We start from the raw sequence: 18,875 nt of genomic DNA on the forward strand, positions 1-18,875 counted from the left end.
ACTGATCCTTGTAAGTTGTCCTCTGACCTCCAATGTGTGCTACTGATGGACAGAGCGCCAGACCTTGTCCGTACTGTGTTCCTCTCCTACCATTGTGCTACACTCCTTCAATCAAGGACGGAGACCTCAGGCAAAGGGTGGGCATGGCAAGAAACACACTTCTAGGCAGGCAGCTGGGGAGTGTACACCATTGGCTGCGGCTAGGGGCTGGAAATGCCTCATTTGTATAAAGAAGAATTCCAGGTGCTTGCTGGACATGACCTGATAAGGAGAGGGCAAATTTAATCTAGCTGTGACTACAGGACCTCTTTCAGTAGGGATAAAGGTGAGAGGCTTAGGACATGGAGGCCCTAGACAGAGGAGGGAGTGGTCCTTACTCCTACCACTCTCCAGTTGAGATTTTTGAGGTTAGACATGATTTGACCCCACTCCTGGCTCCTGACTGGCTCTTCCCAATTCCATGGTATATCATCCCCACAAGTATCTATCCTTTCATTATTCTGTCGAAGAAAACAGTGAGTCTACACACCACATTATCATGGTACAAAGTCTGGAGAAAAAAACAAAAACAAAGCAAAACACTATACCAGTAGTTAGCTATGAGTTAACTAGCTACACATTTCCACAGAATACCATTTCTTTGCTGAAAGAAAGACTGAATGACAAACCATTTACTCTGTTTTAGATGTCTGGTAGATATTTTTCCTAAATTTCAGGTATATAGCCTGAAGCTTGAAAAAAAGACAATGACAACACCTATTACCAATGATTAAATAAAGCTTTGAAGCCAAAATTAGAGTTTTGCAAAACTCCATTCGTAAGCTTGCCTGTTATAACTAGTAGATATATTAAAAATGAAATGTGTCTGTACTGGAGAGATGGCTCAGCAGTTAAGAGCACTGGCTGCTTCTAGAGAGGACTTTGTTCAATTCTCAGCACCTACTAGGGTGCTTCCAACCACCTATTGCCCCAGGTCCAGGGATCCAATGCCCCCATATCAGTCAGTGGAGGCATCCATGGGAACACGAACAGCACGCAGACATACTTGAATATACATGCATAATATAAAACATGACACTTTTAAAATGAGATATGCTGGCACTGGAAGACTTGTAAAACTCAGTGAATCCCTTTTCTGATGAGAGTACAAGCGAGCACGGAGGCTTCCGTGGCAACATGGAAAATGGACCAATGATCATACATCAATACATCAAAGCAGGGAAAGTTCATTCATATCCCACATCGAAAACAGACTGAAAGCCGGGTGGTGGTGGTGGTGATGGTGGTGGTGGTGGTGGCGGCGGCGGCGGCGGCGGCGGCGGCGGCGGCAGCGGCAGCAGCCAGGCAGGTCTTTAATGCCAAGAATTGGAAGGCAGAGAAAGAGGGGCAGATCTCTGAGTTGAAGACCAGCCTGGTCTACAGAGCAAGTTCCAGGACAGCCAGGGCTACACAGAGAAATCCTGCCTCAAAACTAAAATAAAAAGAACAAAGAAAACAGCCTTAAAAGATGAGCACTTACACAGTTGGGGTAATATCAGAGAAAACACCTCAAGAGTTACAGAAATGACTGAGAGACTCTTTATTACCTATCTCTGCGTGCTCAGATCTCCACACCATCTGCAACCCGAGCTAGTGCCTGTGACAAACTGAACTGGGACATGGATAGAAGACAGTGACTGACTCCCACTAAGCCAGAGGTAAAAGAGATTTGCAAAGATGTAGAAACTGACACTGTTCCTCTCACTTTTGCATTATGTTACATATGAAAAGTCGGATATTTGGTTTGGTGGTTGGTTGGTGTTTTTGAGACAAAGTGTTGCTGTGCGGTGCAGACCTGTCTTGCCATCATTAGAATCCTCCTGCATCAGCCCACTTGCTCCCATGCTGGCTTTACATACAAGCCATGTCTAGTTAGGAAGGAATTCATTTTAAATTAATTAGAGAATGAGTGTTAACAATCTCCAGTTCAATTCCAAACTTGGTCAGTTTGGTGGTTTTTGGTTCTCAGGGAGTGGCACTGTTTTGGTACTAATTTTCACACCCATGTTTTCTCAGTTACTTCTGAACTGGTTCCTTTTTTACCTTGAAGCCAGCAAGCCAAGAAGATCATAAAATACAGTCAGACGTTTTGAGCCTGATAAACCAGGAGACTCACCTTACTGGCTACCCCAGTGCTGAGAGCAAGCTTAGAGAAGTACACTCATCCCTTCTCTCTTGCCTGGGACAAACTCCCTGACATCAGCAGTGTAAGGAAAGAGATGTTTATTTTAGCTTAGCGTTCAGCCATATGCCATGGCAGGAAGGCAAGCTGGCAGGACCCAGTCCTGCCAGTGGCAGCATGAGGCTGCTAGCTCACATTCTGACAGATCAGGAAGCATAGGAAGAGAATGCTAGAGCTTAGCTTTTTTTCCTGTTTTTCTCTTTGTTTCTGTCAGGGATGCCAGCATACCTCCACTCACCTCCATGGTAGGTCTTCCTCCACAGGAAAATTCCAAGAACAGTAAGGCCTTAGGTGCTCACACACACAAGTGGAGTTGAGAAGGCAACTTCCTTCTTAGGAAGTGGTTCCTGCCTTCCACTGTGCAGATCATGGGAATGGACTCAGGTAATCAGGCTTGTACCTTTACTGGTAAGGCAAGTACCTTTACTGCTGAGCCATACAGCTGGCCCTTCTGAAAACCTTATACTTTTTTTTTTTTTTTTTTTTTTTTTTTTGATGGAATATGATGGCCTTAGTACCTAGTATAGGATCTGAACACTCTCGGGCCCATTAAACATTTTTGAGAATGAGGTTGGACCATATCATTGAATGTGTGAGAAACTTTTAGGCAGAAAGGGGAGGTGACAGGCTCAGCATTCTAATGGAATCTGTAAATGAGAAGAACCAGAGCTAACGCCCAAATCCATCCCTTCCCAGTCTCAGGCTCTGACCAGTTGTGAACAGACAGTTGACAATACACTTAGTCACTTTAGACCAAAAAGCTCAGAGAGCTGTCTGTCTGGAACCCTGGACAGCTGCTACAGCCATCACCACTAACCACCAGTTCTGCACATACCATTCAGATGCTGTACACATGTTATGCATGTGGCTCAGAGTAAGCTTGCAAGGTAAATTATCACTTCCTTTTCCTCAGATAAAACTCAAACACAAAATTCAAGTGAATGGCTTGTGGAATCCTTCCACACGCACTGCGTGGTAACGTTAGAACAGAGGGTTGGAATCCAGGCAGGATGCACAGGAGAAAGAGCAGTGGGTGTCAGCACTAAAACCACTCTGAGTGTGAGGCTGAATCCCCAGTAATAGTTCACTCGGTGATCACAGACAACTTCTTCTCCAGCCAAGAGGAGCCTCAAAGTCATCTGAAAGGTTACCAGGATTCTGAGATATGGCTGCTGTCACTGCTGTCACTTAGGATCTTTCTGGTAACAGTCATAAGGTGGTAGCACTGAGTCTCAAGAAGTGGAGCCTGGGGAGTGTCTGTCATTTGACACACATTCCATCCAGTCTATAGCCTGGTAGTATTGCTGGAGGCAGAGCTGGAAGCCTGCTCTGGATCATTCCATGTTCCAGGCTCTGCTTCTCCTGCAAACCTGCCTGAAGCACTTAGCTTAGTAAGTGATTGGAGGTGCACAGCAAGGTATACCCTCTTTGTCCCCCCTTTTCCTCTAAGACCTCCCAGGGAGTTAGAATTGACAGAGTTAATCCCTTAGGACAGGTACTTAGGCACACAAGGACAGGTGCTTGCAATCCTCAGAACATTTCAAGAGGAATGATGTGTGGTTAAAATATTCCCCTCTCTTTCCTTCTCTCCCTTCCTCTCTTCCCTTCCTTCTACATATGGATTGATTTAAACAGCAGAACTAGCCCTTAGTCTGCACAGCTGTGGGTATCATTGGCACCTGCTTAGATATCATGGCAAATGGCGTACTTCATGCTGAGATACCGTGAAGATTGCTCCAGGTCACTTATCCTGCACAGATATGGTAAAATATGATTTTACATGTATAGGAACCAGAATTTTAACCATATTTTGTCAGGTATTATGTTATTTTTGTCTTCAGTTTGAAGTTGGACTGGATATGAAAGAATATGCCAATAAAATTATTTTAAATAATTTAAAGTATTTTTTTTCACATGACCTGAAGTATGTACAGACCCTCCACTCTTCTCCAACCATGACACACTGTTTCCACTTCCAAGCCTCAGTTGCGTATAACAAAGTGGATTTACTTGATCCACACACAGCCCCACAGCCCTATCATTGAGATCATGTGGTCTCCGGTGCAGATCAAACACGTAACTGGAACCACATGTCTTTTAAAGGTCTGCCAGACAATTTTTTTTTCTCCATGAAGAGCAGAAGCAAAGGCTAGAAGCGGAATTACCCTCTCGGGGGATGTTTTAGAGGAGGATGCGGATGCACACACATGGGAATCCATGGAAACATTCACAGTGGTCCTTAGCTTCCTCAGCCTGGACTCATCATGGGCTGCCATGCCGGAGCCCCAGACAGCAACAGGAAAGAGGTGACAGCCCCCCTGCAGCTCCTTCATAAATCAGAGGTCTCTCAGTCCTTTGTGCTTATCCGAGAGGTAGCCCTGTTAAGGATTCCCAGCTCCGGGAGACAGGAGAAACCTTCCCGAGGCCTGTGCAACCTCATAGCTTCCTTTGAAGAAGGTAGAAATGACTGAAGGGTAGCCTGAAGTAACAACCTGGCTTGGGTCAGACCATGAATTGGTGTGAACACATGGTTGGCAGACGCTAAAAGCGTCAGATTCGTCCAGGATGATTTCACAAGCAAAACTCTGTAACTATTTTTATTTTTCTTCATTGTTCATTGTACTGGCTAGTTGTAAGTCAACTTGACATAAGCTAGAATCAGCTGAGACGAGGAACCTCAGCCAACAAAATGCCTCCATAGGTCTGTCTGTAGATAAGCAAGTCTGTTTTCTTAATTAGTGACTGATGAGGACAGTGGGGCCAGGCACTACCTCTAAACTGGCGGTTCTACCTCTAAACTGGCGGTTCTGGGTTCTGTAAAAAAAAAAAAAAAAAAAAAAAAAAAAAAAAAAAGCTGGCTCAGCAAGCCATGGAGAACAAGCCAATAAGCAGCACCCCTCTGTGGCCTCTGCATCAGCTCCTGCCTCCAGGTTCTTGCCTAGTTTGAGTTCCTGCCTTGGCTTCCCTCGATGCCCCATGATCAGGATACAGGATATGTAAACCAAATAAATCCCTTTCTCCTCAGCTTGCTTTTCATCGTGGTATTTTATTGCAGCAAGAGTAACCCTAAGGTATTCATCCAGAGAGCAAGTGAACATCTTGGCTAATGCAGAAAAAAAAAAAAAAAAAAAAAAAAAGAAAAAGGGAAAAAAAAAAAAAAAAAAAGCCAGTGTGCATGGAGAAAGCACTCCAGCCAGTGAAAGAAGAATTAAATATGGTCATGGGGAGAAATTAAATATGGAGAATTAAATTAAAGGAGCAGAACTAAATATGACAAGAGGAGAAAAATAACCAAGAGTTGTTGATGTACCCTCATTCTCCTGCTCCATCCCCATCGTTCAAACTGCTTAAAATTCCTTAGCTGAAGTACTATTGCTTCCTCAGCCTCCTGAGAGTCAGGACCACAGACATGCATTGCTGTACTCCACTGTATTTTAAAGAAAAGGGAAGGAGGCACACCCTGACCAATTCGACCATGGACTTAGAAGTGGGAGCAAACACTTGATAAGTCTGATAAACCTGACTTAGCTTCTAAATGTCTGAAGCATCAATCTCTTTACTAAGAAGCAAACCAGGGGTTTAGTTAGGTTGATGTTGGGATTTGATTGGTCTCCTTTCTCTTACACAAAACTGCAAATTCTAGCAGGGCTGCAGCAGGGATTTAGACTGGCTCACTTTAGCCACACCAGCCATAGGAAACCAGGAGTTCAGTAGCAGACACATGCATCATGATAAATGATGGCAGACATATTTAACCTATCAGAACTGCTGGAAGATGACATCGACATTCCCCTATTTCTCAAAATAACACTTGACATTTCCAGCAACACATTTCTGTAGCTCTGTCACCTCCAATGGGAATCTTCTCAGAAGTCTTGGAAATCAGGGCCCCTTGGAGAGAAACATCACCATCAAATTCAACTCACTTCAGAGTTGAGTGTCGACTCTCACGCTTGCACTGCCTGAGACCTGGCTTGGCACAGAGACATCACATTGTCCAGAGATCAGCTGTTAAAAGCAGCACCTGACTGCCTTCCAGAGGACCCTCATTTGCTTCCCAGCACTTAAACAGCAGCTTTCAACCATCTCTAAGTGCAATCCCAGAGGATGTCCTTTTTTGGCTAATATGGGTGCTGCTTGCACAGTTTATGTACATTCATACATATATACATGCATGCACACGTACGTACATACATACATACATACATACATACACATTCACGAAGATAAAACCAGATGGGTACAAGCAATTCTTCACAGTGTCTGGAGATTAAGGTAGAAGAGTGCAGGGTTCTATAAAAGCGTGATCCTCTCAAGTCAGAATCAAATGACTCTGTCCCTTGACTCTCAAGCATGACTGGGGGATGCTCCTGAAGCTCCCACACTGTTTGGGCACAGTAGTTCTGTGAACCTGCAAGGTCATGCTTAGCCCCCTTGTCTGTATGGTTTGAGGTGGGGAGGGTGGCCATAAGTCTGCCTTTATTTTCTTTTAGGGCCTAAGGATCAAACTCAGAACCTCCTGCATGCCTCATAAGTGGTTTTTCCTATGAACACCCACAGCCCATTCAAAGATGTTATCTCGTGTGTGTGTGTGTGTGTGTGTGTGTGTGTGTGTGTGTGTGCGCGCGCGCGCGCGTCCCCGTGTCTGTGTGTGGCACACATGCTCAAGTGATATGGGACTTATATAGAGGTCACAGGACAGCCCTAGGTGTTGGTCTCTGCTGTTCACACTGGCAAACACTGGCCTCACTGGTTTATGAGTTTCTAGGAATTCTCCTCGGTGCTTCCCTTCTCACTATAGGAGTACTGAGATTACAGACACACTACTGGGTCTGGCTTGTAATATGGCCTATGGGGATCCAAAATGCTTTACCCACTGAGATTTCTCCATATTCTCATAGCTGCTTCTTAACTCACTTCCAGTAGTTTATTCAAAAGAGGATTTCATTCATGTCACATGATGGGCAATGAATGTGCATACATATATATGCATGCCTTAAGTTAAAATGGTAGGGTGTGACTCACTTCTTAGTTAATGAGCCCATCAGTTACCAGAACAAATCACACCCACACTGACTATCTTAGTTAGGGCTTTACTGCTATGATAAGACACCATGACCAAGGCAACTCTTATAAGGACATTTGATTGGGTCTGACTTATAGGTTCCTTATCATCAGAGGTGGGAGCATGGCAGCATCTAGGCAGGTGGGGAGGAGTAGCTGAGGTGCAGGAGTAGCTGAGAGTTCAACATCTTCATCTGAAGGCTGCTAGGAGAAGACTGGCTTCCAGGCAGGTAGGATGGCAGTCTTAAAGCCCATGCTCACAATGACACACCTACTCCAACAAGGTCATACCTACTCGGACAAGGCCACACTTCCAAATAGTGACACTCTCTGGAACAAGAATATTCAAACCACCACACCGACTCAACGAAAATGCAAAGATTTTCCAGCAATGAATTGACTTTTAAAACTTTTTAAATCAGTCTATTCAATTGTGGGACAGTTAAACCATGCCAGGAAGCTCGGTAAGATAGAGCAGGTTGAGACCAGGAGACTCAGTAGACACACACCTGAGACTTCGACAAGTCCTGCTCCCTTCCAGATTCCTAGACTGGAACGCATGACACATAGAAGGAAATGCGACCTGTAGTCATGTAGGCCCAGAACAGAGTTCTCCATGCTAATGAGGTACCTAGAGGCCCTTAGGGCTTAGCCAATAAGCTTCCCTCCCTGCAAAGGTATTTAATCTCAGAGTCCACCCTGAGAAGTGGGTACAGTTAGGTATGCATCCATTTTCTGCCACGAATGGTCAATAAACAGTTTAGAACCATAGACTGTCTCTTTCATCTACCTCTGCCATGGCGAACATGCAGAAGGTCTTCACTTATGGAGCCGCCCTTTCCCCTCAGCCAGGGCTAGACAATGTCCGCATCCCTCAGGCCCAACTCCATTCTTGGCATTTCCATGACTCACAGTGGTGCCTGGATGTCCAAGAGTCGGAGAACCCCTCGGCAGCACCTCAACACAGGTGTAAGGACTCCTGAACCAGGTCCAGTGTCCCCATATCTCAAACTGTGCTTCCCTTCCCCAACCTTCCCCCCACCCTCCTGTCTCTGGCAGCAACGTGGGATATTTTGCTGTGCCCAAGAGGCTGTGCCCAGTGGGAGGATGGGAAAGGGGTAGGCAGACATGGGCCCACATTCAACTAATTAGACACTTCTGTATTTGTTTGAAGTAATGAGATATTTTTCTGTTGGGAGTTTTCATTTTTAGAATTCTGACTCAGGAAGAGCATCAATTAACATAAACATAGAACCTAACAAGCTCTGGCCTCTAGTGAGAAGACAGGAAAGAACTACATTGAATTACATTTGCAGTCCAAGATCTTTCCTCCCAGGGAGGCTCTGCAGGAAGTGCTGGCCACCATGTATGAGCCACCCAGGGGCTTGTGTTTGCACCAGCAGGCTCCTTTAGGAAAAGCCATGTGGGTTTGTAAGCTGCTGTTCATAACCTGTTTATTTTATCAACCACTTGTTGCACATAACTCTTAAGGATGGAACCTGAGTCCCATTAGCCTCAGCTGCCATCTAAAGGGTTAAATATTTTAGCAGTACACATGTACTTGAGTCACTGGTTCGCACTGGTTATGAGCATGCATTTTGTAGATTAGGAAAATCTAGAAAGCTTATGCATGTATACAGCCTGTGGGGTGAGACCTCTTGGAGCTTTAAAGATAAAAGGATGAGAATCTGGTGGAAGGAATATTTTATAACTATACTTTAAAGTAATTTTTATGGTTTTCAATGGGTTCTTTTATGCATTCTATTTTATGATTCCATGATTCAGATCCTAAATGAAGATGACTTTAGAAGACTTAGTTTTTACATTTGTGATCTGTTGGCAGTGTCAGAGTCTGTATGTGGCACATTTGCATATATTATCTTCTGGAAAATGAGGGTTTTCTCATTTTTGCTTGGTCAGAACTCACTCGCAGAAAAGTTACAGAGCTAACCACACAGCATCACAATCTGGATAGCTTATTAAGGAAATAAGTTTATTTCAATTCCTGGTTCTGATCCAAAGTTAAGGTACCCCAGCTGGTGCTGGCCTTCAGGCTGGCAAGAGTATAGAGTTGAGGCAAGATGGCCCATGGTGAAGCAACAGGTAGTGTGATTGACAGCTGAACCCGATCACTTCTTAAAGGTCCTTCGTCCTAATGCAGTCAGCTTCAACACAGATTTGGAAGCAGACAAGTCATATTCAAACTGTGGCGAGAAGCATACTGGAAGGAAGGTTATCAGGGTGTAGCTTGTTTTAGTTAAAGGCTCAGTAATTCCATTTACCTTACCACTATCTCCAAGTTTAGTGACTTTGGGGGTGTTGTTCTTTTTAAAATTACATGTGCTGAGAGACAGAGAGAGACAGACAAAGACAGACAGAAACAGACACAGACAGACAGAGACAGAAACAGAGACAGAGAGAGACAAAGACAAAGAGAGACAGGGTGTGTTTGTGTACCGTATTATTCTTATGGAGGTCATAGAGTAACTTGTGGATTTGGTTTCCTTCCTCGACTGTATGGTTCCCTGATCAAACTCATGCCTGAAGGTATGGTGGTAAGCACAGCTGTCTATTGAGCCAGCTTGTTATCATCTCTCTTCTTTCTCCCTTTAAAGACATGGTCTCACACTTTAGCCCAGGCAGCCATATAACTCATTGCTTAGCTCTGGATAGTATCAGTCGTCTGGCCTCAGCCTCCCGAGTGCTATAATTACAGGCATGAGCCATTATGCCTGTCTCAGAAAAAAAAAAAAAAATCATTTACTTCTGTACATAGGCTCAGGTCCAGGGTACAGAGAAAGAGGTCTGGGGATCCTAGTTTGTCTCCCTGTGGCTCTGGTTCAGAAGGTTCTGTAGATCTACCATACTTGATAGAGATGGGGGGTGTGGACAAAGACAATGGCTGTGGAAGGATACGGAGGCCAGGCCTAGAAATGGCTCACACAGACACATCTTTTCACATTTTACACTCACAAGCTGCTATCTAATGACAAGGGACTTGGGATACAGAGTTGGGGTGTAGTCCTAGGGAGAAGAGGCCACGCAGTGATGCTGCCATGCTGCTGGGTGCTCATGCTCTGTATCTCTCCCTGAAGAGCCAGGGAAGGAAGAAGAGAGTAATGAAGGCATCAGTGGGTGGTGAAAGTTGCTGACACGCTGATTCAGTGTGTATAACACCAGGCTATGCTGACCCTGTGTCTGGGGCAAAATACTCTTGGTCTTCCTTCTTTGCACAAGAGCAGCACTTCTGGGAAGTTAGCTTTTGGGAGCTGGGGCATTACTAAACACTAAACAGCCTTGTGCATGCTAGGCAGATGTTCTATGACAGAGCTATATCCCCAGTCCCTTTGTATGTTTTACTTTGAAACAATGTCTCTGAAAGTTTCCTAGGCTAGCTTTAAACTGGCTCAGTAGAATTAAGGGGGCTTTGAACTTGTGATTCTCCTGCCTCAGTTTCTTGAGCAGCGGGAATTACTGTTCAGACTTGTGTCATAAAGCATGGCTGCATTAGCCTCTTATATGTTTACAAATTTATGTTTGGGGGCCTTTACATTATACTCGAGTATTGTTATATTATATCATTATAAAATGAATAGTTACAGTAAGGAACAAATAAGGCTTTTCCCTTTGATCAGAGATGACTTAACATACAAGTTAACGCTGCAGTTTCATAGCTTAGAGCCATGCAGGGGACCCCTGAACCATGCCTGGTTAAGACAGTGGCACTGAATGAGAATAAGTACTCCAGCTCTTCCACAGAGATGTGTTACACCACAACAGTCCATGAGTGCTGACTTATAAATCCCACCAGCAAAATCTAAAAGCACTTAAGCTCAGCGTAACTCTGAAGCATCAACAGCACAGTACCCTTTGGAGTTCCTATGCACTTTGGTGCAAGGCTCACTGGGCCCAGCTTGGGAACCAGAACCTAGGTATGAACTGAAAGAAGCCAGCTAGGGAACAGAAATAATCCTGAAGGCGAGAGAAGGCTGCCCTTGCTTCTTGCCATCTTGGCCACAGTTTGAATCACTGCCTCCTTCTCCATGTATGAATTCTACACAGCCTGCAAAGTCCAACTCCCTTGGTGACCCTGGGGCCCATTTGACACAATTCTCCTGTGCTGCTTTCATTCTTAATCTCTTGTCTTGCAGACCAGGGCAGTGGTCTAGATCCCCCTAGATCCCCACTACAGAGACAGGAGGTAGGTAGTGTGGCTTTGCAGGCTGCAGCTAGATGCACTGAGCTCCAAAGCTTTGGCTGGAGACTAGGATATGCAACCTGTTCAACCCAGAAGTCCTAACACTTTGGAGTCTCAGATACTTCTTTAAGCATTTAATGGTTAATTTGGGTCCTAAAGAAGCTCCTGTTTGTATTTGTCCATGCGTACCCTCTTAGTTGGGGTTTTATTACTGTAAAGAGATGCCATGGCCAAGGCAACTCTTATGAAAGACAACATTTAATTGGGGCTGGCTTACGGTTCAGAGGGTTAGTTCATTATCATCATGCTGGAAAGCATGGTGGCACGCTGGCAGATGTGGAGCTGGAGAAGCTGCTGAGGGTTCTACTTCCAGATCCGCAGGCAGCAGGGAGAGACAGTGACGCCCTTCCTCCAATAAAGCCCTATCTACTCCAGCAAGACCACACCTCCTAGTGCCGCCACCTGCCTCCTCCACCACCGCCACCACCACCACCTGGCTTTAAGTCTGTTTTCGATGTGGCATATGAATGAACTTTCCCTGCTTTGATGTATTGATGTATGATCATTGGTCCATTTTCCACGTTGCCACGGAAGCCTCCGTGCTCGCTTGTACTCTCATCAGAAAAGGGATTCACTGAGTTTTACAAGTCTTCCAGTGCCAGCGTATCTCATTTTAAAAGTGTCATGTTTTATATTATGCATGTATATGCAAGTATGTCTGCGCGCTGTTCGTGTTCCCGTGGATGCCTCCACTGACTGACATGGGGGCATTGGATCCCTGGACCTGGGGCAATAGGTAGTTGGAAGCACCCTAGTAGGTGCTCAGCTGACTCCTCTGACGTCGAATGCTTATAACTCATTGCCCAGTCGTGCCATTTAACAATCCCCTGTCTTACATTGACTACTTATTCAGCATCGACACTTCTTGTTTCCACCATCAATGAAACTGCTCATTCCTTACAGAAGAAAATGCCTTCTCTCCCACGTAAATCCCAGAGGCCCAACCCAGAACTGTGCATCTGTGCCAAGCCTGCTGTAAAACTTGCACGCCCTAGACAAGACGTGGAAATGAGATCCAGGAAACTAGCTTTTGTCTAAGTGGGAGTGTTTTCCTTGAAAACCAAAACAACAATCTAGAAATACAGCATATATTTAAAAATTAAGTTTTCTCTCATTTTGTTTCTTTCCCTCCGGCTTCCTTATTAAGCCACAAAGGGGGATGGGATGGATGATCCGAAGCTTCTTATGTACTCAAAACACAATCGCAGATCGTCACGGAACATGAAGACCCCAAGCACTCAGCATCAGTTAAAACCTGATTTTCTTACTCCCCCTCCAAGTTTATGCTTTCAGGCTGGCTGAAACATTAGGAAATGTGTAACTTTTTAAAAAGTTTCATGTATAATAATAATAATAGTAATAGTAGTAGTAGGAAGAAGAAGAAGAAGAAGAAGAAGAAGAAGAAGAAGAAGAAGAAGAAGAAGAAGAAGAAGAAGAAGAAGAAGAAGAAGAAGAAGTTGTTATTGGGGAAGGACTGTGGGAGGGATGATGACCGGGACAGAAGCAGTGAGCAGGATGTAAAGTGAATAAGCAAAATAAATAAATAAATAAATAAATAAATAAATAAATAATTGAATCCCCAAGTGTAGACAGTTCTAGATACATACAGGGAGACCGGTGGATAAATGTCTTAAAACTTGATGGATTTAGATATCTGCATTTTTTTCCATGTCCTATCTTGATTTGCATTCTATCTGGGAATATGGTATGATTCAAGCCTTTTTAACCAAACAACACAGTAGCTTGAGAAACAGCAGTCCACAATGATCACAGTTATCTACAGGTGAACACATACCCTTTCTGTCTTGTTTCTGTATATCTTATAGGAACATATACTTCTCTATAAAATAGAAATCAAGTAGATAGGTCTGTTGTGCTTGAGATTAATAACACTGCAAGGAAAAAAAAATGAGCAACAAGGTTCTGTCGTCAACAAAGCAGGAGTTTCCATTCTAGTCCAAGTGCCAGGAAGCCATTTTGGAATGACATAGAAGACACTCTGCCTCTGTGTGCTTAGTTCTCCAGAGCCAAACATGCCCCACCCACACAGGTACAGCTCACCCCTCCCACCCCTGGTCCACTCCCCTGCTAGCCTGCCCTATTAGCTGATATTTATGGTGTAGTTCTAAGAAAGCAAGCTTCCTGTCCCAGAGCCTTAGTGTTCTCTGTAAAAGAAAGCAACCGGATGTTTATGATCTCTCCTAAAGGACAATTTCCCTCACACCAAGTGGCCTAATTAGTGCCAGTTCCAAGAGACCAGGTGAGCCAAGGAGTTCTATAAAAAGCTCTGCTGTTGCAGAATCACAAATTTAAAAAAAAAAAAAAAAAAAAAATTAAAAAGAAAACATAACCCTTTTACAGGCAAACCCCCCAAAAAGGGAAACTAAGAACTAAGAATTGCCTCTGCCCTTCAACGGTTATCAGAAATCATGTCATGGTCAGCGCACACAGTTTATAGTTCACCTTACCACAGTTCAGTTCAGAAGTAGCATGAAGCATTACAGACCTTCTGATGAACTGCAAATCTTTCAAAACTGTTGAAAATGGCATCTCCTGCCTCATAACCCTGCTGGGGGCAAATATCTAGAGAGCAAAGAAAAGTTAACTACACGCATAACCCTAGTGTAAAACCCAATGAGATATGTGCATGTGTGTCAGTTTTCATGTGATCCCAGGTTTTCCTCTGAGATTTGGAAGAATGCAAGTAAGAGGAGAGACACTTGCTGCTGAAGAACCTGCTTTGGGGTTCTCTGTTTCTCCTAATTAACATGCAGCAGCTGACCACTCTCAGAACAAATTACAGCTCCACCACCTCCACCCACTTTACCTGCTTCCCCAGCTCTGCAAGAAAATACCCACCACTAAGGAGATACATTTGGACAGAAGGCTGGGCTCATGCCAACACCCCCAATGTCAGGAGGGAGTTTGCACAGTTTCTGGAAACTAAAAGGCCGGAGTGACTGCAGTCCAGAAAGCCAGGACAGAATGGCTGGGGACACTCAGAAGTGAGCAGAAGCCAGCACGGGGCTGGGGATAGGACTCACATAGCCAGCAAATGTTTACTGAGCATCCAGTAATATGTTTACTGTGTTCTCAATAAATTCCAGCTCTCAATAGATACCGTTCCAGGCTCTGGGGATACAGAACTATAAAGTTAAATGAACAAAGTCAGTTGAGCTCTTCCAGTAAGATGCTTTGATTCTGAGACATGAAATGGACAAACACTGTACAGGCATTATCCTTTTTTGGAGGGGAAGGAATATGTTACAAAGTCGCCCAGTGGATGCCTAATACTTCATATAGTTTTGTTTACTATATGAAATCTAATTATAAATCAGGCACAGCAAGAGATGAACAATAACTAGAAATAAATACAATTAGAACTATTATACTTTGCTGCAATAAAACCACTAGCATACCTACTCTTGTGTTTCAGGAATTATTTAGGAAAACAAAGGCTACTTGATATAAGTATTGTCCAACACATCCAATAAATGTGACAGCAGAGATGGCTAATGAGCAGGTAGCATCCAGAGCATGGATACTCTGGATAAGGAGATGGTCCATGACCTGGACAGAATGGACCAGGAAGACACAGATTTATTTTATCACACTGCTCTGAACAACATACAATCTGAAAGTTTATGAATTGTTTATATCTGAAAATTTCAATTAAACATTTTAGATCATCGGTTTCTGAAACCACAGAAGATAAACCCTAAGGAAAGGGGTACCCCTGAAATATTGGGGTGCCTAAAATGAAGAAAAAAATAGAGAGTGGGGTGATGGTCTGAATATATGAAATCCAAAAAAATATTGGAGGGAAATGAGAAATAAAGCATCCCAGAAAATGATTCAAGAGGAAATACAGGTACACTGGAGGCAGGGGAATGTTGAGCGCATTTCAGGAACAGCAGGGATGCCAGATAGTATAACCATCATAATCTATGTCTTTGCTACATGTATTGAAGGCCCACCTGGGCCGTGATCCAGGTGAGTGACAGTCTCAGCTTGGGAAGACAGTTCTGCTTAAAAGAAAGGGACAGATCTGACACATGCTTCTTACACAGTTTCAGTTTCCATGTGAGGAACGAGCCTGCCACTAGAATGAGCCTACAGCAAGAACAAGCAGCCCTGTTGCTGTATTATGGACTCAGGAATCTCCTATTTCCAAAGTCAGAGGAACTTGACTTGGTTTGAATGTCAGAAGAACATAGTCACTTCTGCTCAGCTTTATTTCCGTGCACAAGCTGTATTTGGAGTGGCTCTTTAAAGAAATACAAGACAGTGTCTGTCAGTAAGCCTGGAACATCACCCTCAACACGTCTCCCGCAATTACCCTCCAGATGCTCATGTCCAAATCTCATTAGGCTGAGCTTCTGGGTCAGCCAATTCCTAAGAGGATATTAAAGCATACACAACCACCCTTCCCCCCACACCCAGACTATACAAAGAGAGCCTTTGACTCAATTAATATACCTGTCATGAACGGAAATTTATAGATTCCTGCTAGAGAAAAATCAAATAGGAATCACATCATCTTTGAGATCCCAGTGTCAACTACCCATGCAGGCAGGCACTACTCCACCCCAGAGCACCCATCCATGTAAACCAACTGGAAAAAAAAAAAACACAAAGAAGGCCTCACCCTGGTGGTTAAAGGGGACAGGCATGGCTTTCCAGTTTCCTAACACTAGACACCTGGAACTACTCAGGGTAATTGGGTAAGAAAAACGAAAGACTGGAAAGAGGCCACTTTTGTTTTCTTGGTTTGTTTTCTTCTGAAGCACACACAGCAAGTGCCTCAACAACATCCTAAGAGGACAAGCGTCACAGAGAATTTCAAAGAACAGCAGGGAGAGACAATGCAAAGAGGGGCATTTGAGTCCACACATCACTCACGGCTCAGGACAAAGCCTGTGTGTACTCCAGGACATGCTGTTAAAGACATCAACATTTTTGGATAAATAGGCCATACCAACTTCATCACAATGTTTTAATAGAGTAAAAGTCCCTCAAATGGCACAAGTCACACTAGGCAAACAGGATGATGAAAACAGAAATTATAAATTACTAGAAAAAATAAGAATACCTCACAATACTTCAATATCTATAGGATGAAGCCCAAATGTTCTCAGGAAAACAAAACCAATTTAACTGTATTTATTAAGAAATAAGAATAAGGCTGGAGAGATGGCTCAGTGATTAAGAGCGCTGACTGTTCTTCTAGAGGTCCTGAGTTCAATTCCCAGCAATGACATGGTGGCTCACAACCATCTGTAATGGCATCTGATGCCCTCTTCTGGTGTGTCTGAAGGCAGTTACAGTGTACTCATATACTCAAATACATTAAATAAATAAATAAATCTTAAAAAAAAAAAAAAAGGAAATAAGAATCAAGTTGAATTAGGTAAAGTCTAGAAGAAGCTGAGGGGGAGTGTGACCCTATAGGAATATCAGTAGTCTCAACTAACCTGGACCCCTGAGATCTCTCAGACACTGAGCCACCAATCAGGCAGCATACACCAGCTGATATGAGGCCCCCGACACATATACAGCAAAGGATTGCCTGATCTGGCCTCAGTGAGGGAAGATGCACCTAACCCTAGAGAGACTTGAGGCCCCAGGAAATGGGGAGGTCTGGTGGGGTGAGGGTGGAGGGGTGGGGACATCATTTTGGAGATACGGTAGGAGGGATGGGATGAGGAACAGCTAGAGGGTGGACTGGGAGGGGGATAACAACTGGACTGTAAAAAAGATTAAAGAATAATAATAAAATAAAGTAACTAACCGGGGAGGGGGGAGAATCAAGTTGAAGCAGATACAATTCAAAAGTTCCACTGGTGGGTGGGAATGTTTGGGAAGGACTAGGAGGTGTGGCCTTGTTGGAGGAGGTGTGTCACTGGGGATGGACTTTTTTATTTTAAAAGATTTGTGCCATTCCTAGTGTTGTTTCTTTGCCTCCTGCTAGTGATCACATGTGAGCTCTCAGCTGTTCGTGCTGCGAATTCATGGACTTTAACCCTCTGAAACTATAAGCCCAATTATATACTTTTTTCTGTAAGTTGCCATGATCGTGGTATTTTATTACAGCAGTAGAAATGGAACTAAGACAGAAGAGCATTTAAGACCAGCCTGGGAGACACTATCTTATAACATTAAAAGTTTAAAAGGACTGAATAAACGGTATTAATTTTTCAGTTAAAAGTTATCTCTATCACCGGGGTTCTAAGGGTCACAGCCCAGGCCCTAGCAGCCCCCAACAAGCTAGGCTTGGCCGCTCATCCTCAGTACTCCACCAATCCAGCAGCAAGTAGTAGCAAAAAGGCAGAGAAAGGAGATGTATTCAGTGCAGTGACGCTGGAAAAGAAGGGGAACAAAGAGACCCAGTGACTCTCCCCCACCCCCCGCCCCCAAAGTACAGCTTTGGTCCTGACATGGGATTTGGTTTTAAACAGAAAGGAGGACATATCTATTTAATCTTGGTCAGGTGTGATTCTGCCAGCCACTGACCCATCTGTCTGCCCCAGTGGCTACTGCAAAGTATCTGACAAGTTATCAGCCTGTGTGCATCTCTTCTTAGGAGACAAATTCCTCCTTGGACAACTTTGAGACTTTTCCTTCTCCCAGCTTGAGATTCTTGGAAAGATTCCAGTTTCTTTAGGTTCTTTGTTTTCAGTAGTTTGATGGTCAAAGAGAAAGGCATAAGTTTGTCTAGTGTCTTCATTCCTGCCAGAATAGTTATACCCCGGGAGCTAGCAAAGACCAGCTGTAAATGCTGGGTCTGTTCCTATTCATCAGGGAAGACACAGCAACCTAGGTATAGCATTTTCCTTGTCTGTCTCCAGATTTTCTCCTCTGAAAGGACAAACACCACATGCTAAGGAAAGGGCTCAGCCTAAGGATGAAGACCTGAGATCCCCAGCATCCAAGTAAGAGCTGGGCACTACACTCACCTTCGACTCTAGCACCAGTGAGGCAGAGACGGGAGGAGCCTGAGGACTCACTAGCCAAGCAGTCTCACTTAAATAGCAAGCTCTATGTTCAGTGGGAGAAGGTGGAGAAGGATAGAGAAAGGCACCCAGTATGTATCTCTGGCCTTCACACACACACTCACAGATATGAGCACCCACATACACACAAGCAGAGAGAGAGAGAGAGAGAGAGAGAGAGAGAGAGAGAGAGAGAGAGAGAGAGAGAGAGAGAAACTCAACTCACCTCAACTCACACACAGAAATCCTCCTTGGCACCAGCCTGCTCTGGTATGGTGTCATCTTAACTATAAATTACATCCTCAATGACTCTTATTTGCAAATGAGGTTATTTTCTGAG

General features: G+C 44.0%; 1 protein-coding gene across 23 annotated transcripts in view; it reads right to left on the reverse strand.

Annotated features, from left to right (window-relative positions):
- Prom1 (prominin 1) overlaps positions 1–18,875 on the reverse strand; it is a 139,462-nt gene that overhangs the window by 62,556 nt on the left and 58,031 nt on the right. The window lies entirely within an intron of this gene.

The sequence above is a fragment of the Arvicanthis niloticus genome, chromosome 7 (assembly GCF_011762505.2).
Source record: "Arvicanthis niloticus isolate mArvNil1 chromosome 7, mArvNil1.pat.X, whole genome shotgun sequence".
Taxonomy (NCBI): Eukaryota; Metazoa; Chordata; class Mammalia; order Rodentia; family Muridae; genus Arvicanthis; species Arvicanthis niloticus.